The sequence below is a fragment of the Suricata suricatta genome, chromosome 9 (genome assembly GCF_006229205.1).
Source record: "Suricata suricatta isolate VVHF042 chromosome 9, meerkat_22Aug2017_6uvM2_HiC, whole genome shotgun sequence".
NCBI classification, from domain to species: Eukaryota; Metazoa; Chordata; class Mammalia; order Carnivora; family Herpestidae; genus Suricata; species Suricata suricatta.
In genome coordinates this window covers 41,642,412-41,648,761 of record NC_043708.1, presented here as the reverse complement: position 1 = coordinate 41,648,761, position 6,350 = coordinate 41,642,412, and positions in this window count along the sequence as shown.

The window sequence follows — 6,350 nt, the reverse complement described above, 5'->3', positions numbered from 1 at the left end:
AAAGATTAAGACGCATTTGACTTCATTTTAAGTGGGGCTTATTTGGAATAATGACTTCTTTTTTTTTTTTTAGATTTTATTTTTAAGTAATCTCTATAGCCAACATGGAGCTTGAACTCACAGCCCTGACTGAGATCAAGAGTCACATCTTCCACTGACTGAGCCAGCCAGGTGCCCCAGAGATAATGACTTCTAAATGGCAATTTTATGAAGGTGAATTTCGGTGCATTCATGTCTGTGAAGCTGCTATAATTATTCAAAAAGAATAAAACAAAGGGGAGTGACTCCTTTCCAGAAAGATGGGAGGAAACATACTTTTCCATATTTCTCCTACTAAGTACAACTAAGCATTTTATGTAAGGCAAAGATAAGAGGACTGAAATGGCACGCCTGGGTGGCTCAGGCAGTTAGGCATCTGACTCTTGGTTTGGGCTCAGGTCATAATCCCACGGTTCGTGAGCTGGAGCCCCACGTCAGGCTCTGTGCTGACAGCATGAAGCCTGCTTGGGATTCTCTCTCTCCTCCTCTCTCTGCCCTTTCCCTGCTCATGCTCTCTCTCTCTAAAAAATAAACTTTTAAAGAATTTAAAAAAGACAACTGAAAGGTAGAAAGAAGAAGGCAGACCAGATAGGAACCTCAGAAGTTGAAGAACGACATGGTAATGGGTTCCCTGGGTTTTCTTTTTGCCTTGTAGACTCTAGATTGGATGCTAGAAAAGATGGCTAACAGAGACACCAATGGGCACAGACCAAAAAGACCCCAATAAAAGCCTTCTCTCTCTGGTCAAAATACAGGGAAGGAGTCTGGACAGATACATTTAGAAAGTAACATCTCTGCTGTAGCCAAAACCTTAGAAAAAACTGAGGCCCCAGCCCCTACCTGTTCTAGCAAAGGCTGAGTGGGGACCTAAACTTCTACCCTCTCCAGGTACCCCCAAACGCCCACCAGGGTGATGTTGGAGAAGGCTGAGGAAGGAGCCAGAACCTTCATCCTGGCTAGGTAGTAATGGGGTTCCTCGTCTCCACCGTGTCAGTGGAGTCCACATGGGGGCCCTAGATTTCCACGCACCCCCTCCCCAGCCGTAATGAGCTGCCCCTCTCTCTCGATAGGATGGTATCAAATGGAGACTTAAAGGAGAGTCAGGATTTTTACCAGCATCCCACAGAAAGGAGGCCACTTCTCTGCCCTGCCTCCTCCTCACTATGGTGTCAGCAGAAGCCACAGGGGGACAGTAACAAGATGTTCCTATTCCCCATCCAACAAGGGAGGTATCAGTGGAGACCTAATGGGGACCTGGAAAGTCCAGGTCTGCCCAACTGTATTGAGTAGCCACTCTCTTAGGTGTCAACAGAGGCTAGATGCTGGCCCTAAGTGCCAGGAAGACTATGCTTTCCCTGGGGACATGAATGATTGTATTTCCCTTTTGTTTTGCTTTCAAGACTCCCACAGCCAAATGTGGTATACCATCAGCCCACACAGTCACGTATTTCCTTTCCTTCAGTCTGATGTTCTAATTCACATGTTCCCTGACCTTGAATTTGCATTATGTCTATTGTGATGGTCTTCAGATGAGTCAGTTCGGCTTGGCTACATTCTTCAGTTTTTCAATCACACACTAATCTAGGTGTTCTTATGAAGGTATTTTGTAGCTGTGATTAAAGTCTGTGATCAGTTGACTTTCAGACAGGGAGATTGTCCTAAATAATCTGGGTAGACACATTTCAATCAGTTGAAAGGCCTTAGGAGCAGAGCTGAGGGTTCCCTGATGAAGAAGAAATTCTACCTGTGGAGAGCAGCTTCCACCCCAACCCCCCCCCCCCCAGCCCCATGCCCAAGACTTCCAGCCTGCCCTTCCTGATGGCCTGCTCTGGGGATTTCATAGTTGCCTAGCCAGCCTCCACAATCACGAGAGATCATTTCTTGCTCTATAGCTCATTACACTCATATATCTTCTACTACTTTTGTTTCGCTGGTTGCATCTTAAATGGTACACAAATTTTTCTAATTTACAGTATTTATTATAGTAGCTGTCTCTAACCCACTGTGGAGTGACCCAGAGTATACATAATAGGTATAGGCTCCTTATCCATTTTACTAGTCTCCCCAAGGGTCAAGCTCAATTGTCATGTGTTCTCTTAATTTCCCTCCTAACGCAATATTTTCTATCTTTTTCCCTTCTCTTCTTTCTTCCTTGGTTCTAGCTCCTCCCGCCTCCTGTACCTCTTTACTTCATCACTATCTCTCTCCAAATACTCCCTTGGATTACACAAAACTCATCTGATATTTCAGTTCCTAAGAATTCTGATACTACTTCTCTCTTTCCCTTGACTGTCAAACTTCTTACAAATGCATTCTATTTTCTCTTCTTCCATTTCCTCATTGTTGACCCACTGCTGCCTGGCTTTCATACCTACTACTCTACTGAAACTGACCCCTTGAACTTTTACAGTTCAAATACTTCCAATTCACCAAATCTAACTTGAGCAGGACATGCTAGTTGCTTTCCAATATCCATTCTGCCCCTTCTTCCTAGGTAATAGAATCCTGAAAAGCTGTCTAGCCAAAAAGGTACATTTCTCAACTGCCTTTGCTCTTGGGAGTGGCCTGGTAGTTAACTGTGGCCAATGAGATGTAGAATAATTATGGAATGGCATTTCCATAACATTCTTCAAAAGGATAGGATATTGCCCTCTCTTCCCATCCTTCCTCCTTCTTCCTGAAATACAGATGAAATGTCTGGAGCAATAGCATCCATCATGAGTCAAGAGATGACTTTGAGGACATATTTCAAGTAGGATGGAGCAGAGAGATTTAAGGACTTCAATTTTTTCCTTAATGACATGAGAGAGTTGCCAAGTCAATGTTGGACTGACTTCTTTCAGACCTCTACTTAAGAAAATTGATGCTTGCATGTTTAAGACACTATAGCAGAGCCTCTGTTATTAGCAGCTAAATGCAATCCCTAATAAATACACCAGGGTCCATCGTCGTTCAATTATCCATCCATTACACAAATATTTGTCAAGTACTATTTTGTGCCAAGCATCATTTTAGGCACGGAGATACAGTGCAAATAGGAAAAGCAAAGTCTGCCAGGTTTGAAGTGTTTAGATGTACAGAGAAATCACAGTGCAGTTATTATTTTTTAATAACCACTAGATTAAAGGAAAGGATGTGGTGTATAGTTTTGGGATTTATTAGCCTATAGTTTAGGCTAAGGATTTTAAGTTACTACTTAAAACTTCAATACACACGCCAGTCAGAGTGGCTAAAATGAACAAATCAAGAGACTATGGATGCTGGCGAGGGTGTGGAGAGACGGGCACCCTCCTGCACTGTTGGTGGGAATGTAAACTGGGGTAGCCGCTCTGGAAAACGGTGTGGAGGTTCCCCAAGAAACTATCCATAGAACTCCCTTATAACCCAGCAATAGCACTGCTAGGAATTTACCGAAGGGATACAGAAGTGCTGATGCATAGGAGCACATGTACCCCAATGTTCATAGCAGCACTGTCAACAATAGCCAAAACATGGAAAGAGCCTAAGTGTCCATCACCTGATGAGTGGATCAAGAAGATGTGGTCTATATATACAATGGAGTATTACATGGCAATGAAAAAGAATGAAATCTGGCCATTTGTAGAAAAGTGGATGGACCTTGAGGGTGTCATGCTAAGCGAAATAAGTCAGGCAGAGAAGGACAGATACCATATGTTTGCATTCATAGGTCTAACAGGAGAACAGGAGAAACCTAATGGAGGACCAGGGGGAGGGGAAGAGGGAAAGAGAGTTAGGGAGAGAGAGGGACGCAAAACCTGGGAGACTACTGAATACTGAAAACGAACAGAGGGTTGAAGGGAAAGGGGAAGGTGGAAAAGAGGTGGTGGTGATGGAGGAGGGCAGTTGGGAAGAGCACTGGGTGTTGTATGGAAACCAATTTGACAATAAACTATTAAAAAGAAGAAGAAGAAGAAGAAGAAGAAGAAGAAGAAGAAGAAGAAGAAGAAGAAGAAGAAGAAGAAGAAGAAGAAAAACCTTCAATACAATTATTTTGGGAAGGAAGGCAGAAGGAGAGAAAATAAGTCTACAGCTAAGCCCTAGGACACTAGTATTTGGAGGTCTGACAGAAGCAGGGCCAGGGGGGAGAGGCCAGTGGTAAAAGGAGAGCCAAAGCAGTGTGCTATCAGGGAAGCCTGGAGGAGAAGGGCTGGGAGGTGGGGGAAGAGGGTGGGGAGGGCAGGAAGAGTCAGCAGCCCACTTCCTGAGAGGCAGGGTCAGGCACAGTCGGAGAACTCATCTCATAGGAGATTAACTGTGGAGCTAACGGAGCTTAAGTTTCACAGCCTGTCACTAGCACAGGCTCCTTCCAATGCCTGTACCCAATTTCGTATCTGCAGTTTTGTATTCTTTTGCTTAGAAGATTCTTCAAATTGTATGTCCTCAAGCCCCATAAAACCTAGATGCGGCCCTCTTCAGCATCCTTCACCTCTCTGTGATAACCTGACCACATACCCTTCACGGACATCATTTCTTCCTCACCTGCTGCCACTGTTCTCTCCTCCTCTCCTGCCATCCCCTAAATGAAGACATGGGCTAACAACGCTTGACCTTAAGCTTGTCCTTGCTACACTGTGCCTCTGTGAACTGATTCATCCTTCTCATCCCTACATTAGAACTACTTCCAGCACGGATCTCTACTTCCCAAACATGGGCAAAGAATTATGCCCTTTTGAAAGTAATGTGCCATGATAAAAATGTATCATTTCATAAAGCTCACGAGCAAAAGATGAAATGGACAGACTTGGCTCAATCAGTATTAATCGTTGGCATGCTCTTTCAGAAAAATAGAAAGCAACGTGTGTCAGAAAGATGGAAGTCAGACTTTTATAATCTAATCTGCAAAGGGACATCCATCACTTCTTGCCTTTTTCTACTGATATAGCTGGCCCCCAGGGAAGGGACAGGATTGAGAAAGTGAAGTGAATACCAGCAGTCCGGGGTCCTTGGGAGCTATTTTAGCAGCTGCCGGTCACACAGTCCCTGCCCTCCTGCAGCCCCCAACATGGCTGAGGAAGCATCGTGTAAGTACGTGAGAAAGACTAAGGTATTGCCAGCACAACCACCAATTTATGTAGGTGTATGTTACGCTACAGTTGAGACGCTATGTTCCTGTCAGGCTACCCGTGACACTTTAGATCGTCGCTCATCTTTGGTGTACTTTGAGATGCATTCTACAGAGGATGGATGCCCTCCTCTCCTCCCACTCCAGAATAACTGCTATTATAATATCAAATGTAAGTTTAAGAATCTTACTAAATTTTTGGTTTGTTCAATAGTCCCCACTGGGGGCGCCTGGGTGGCTGAGTCGGTTAAGCCTCTGACTTCAACTCAGGTCATGATCTCACATTCATGGGTTCGAGCCCTGCATCAGGCTCTGCGCTGACAGCTCAGAGACTGGAGCCTGCTTCCGATTCTATGTCTCCCCCTCTCTCTGCCCCTCTCCGCTCATACTTTGTCTCTCTCCGTCTCAAAAATAAATAAAACATTTTTTTTAAATGTCCCCATTGTTTTTTTTTTTGTTTTTGTTTTTGTTTTGTTTTTTGCATTGCAGCTAATCATGAAATACCGTGTCTCCATTTCATTTGCCATGTTGCGGTCAAAGCTCCACCAAAACACCCCTCTTCATTAAAGTAGGAGACAACTTTAGCAGGATAGGGGTTACTGGGATTAACACAGAAACTCAAGTTTCTCAACTCATGGGTTGAGTTTTCCTCATGCTATATAAGGAAGAAAAAAAAAGACCAACAAGCACGTGGGCTTGTAATTAATCGCCGCCAACACGCGACGGACGTCCGTGTTGGCCCGCGACGCGCCCACCATACGCACCCCTACCTTGGTTCCTGCCCAGTGAAGCCTCAGGCCCGCCATCACGGCCCTCGTGTGTAGTTCCACCCCACACCAGCGGGGGCAGAAGCCGTCCCGCCGCAGCCCAGTTTGCGACCCTGCCCCGTCTCTGTCAGACCCGACCAAGTCAGTGTGGGAGGGGGGAGGCCGTAGACACCGCAGTCCCGCGCCCAGGCTTGCTTTCCTGAGAGTAGGCTCGTGCTTGTGCTGGGCGTCTGGAAAGCGCCATATAACCTCGCGGATCTCACGACCTGGCGCGCAGCCGCAAAACCCCCGAGCCGCTCGCGCCAGGCCAGCCGTGTCCTCTCCGCCCCCCCGCGCCGGGCCGAGGAAGGTGCGCTCCGGCGGGCCTGGGCCCGACCCGGAAGCCGCCGCGCGGGCTGCGCTCGCTTCTAGCCGGGGAGTCACCGGGCCGCCAGAGTCTCGGGGCCCGCCGCGGCTTCCTT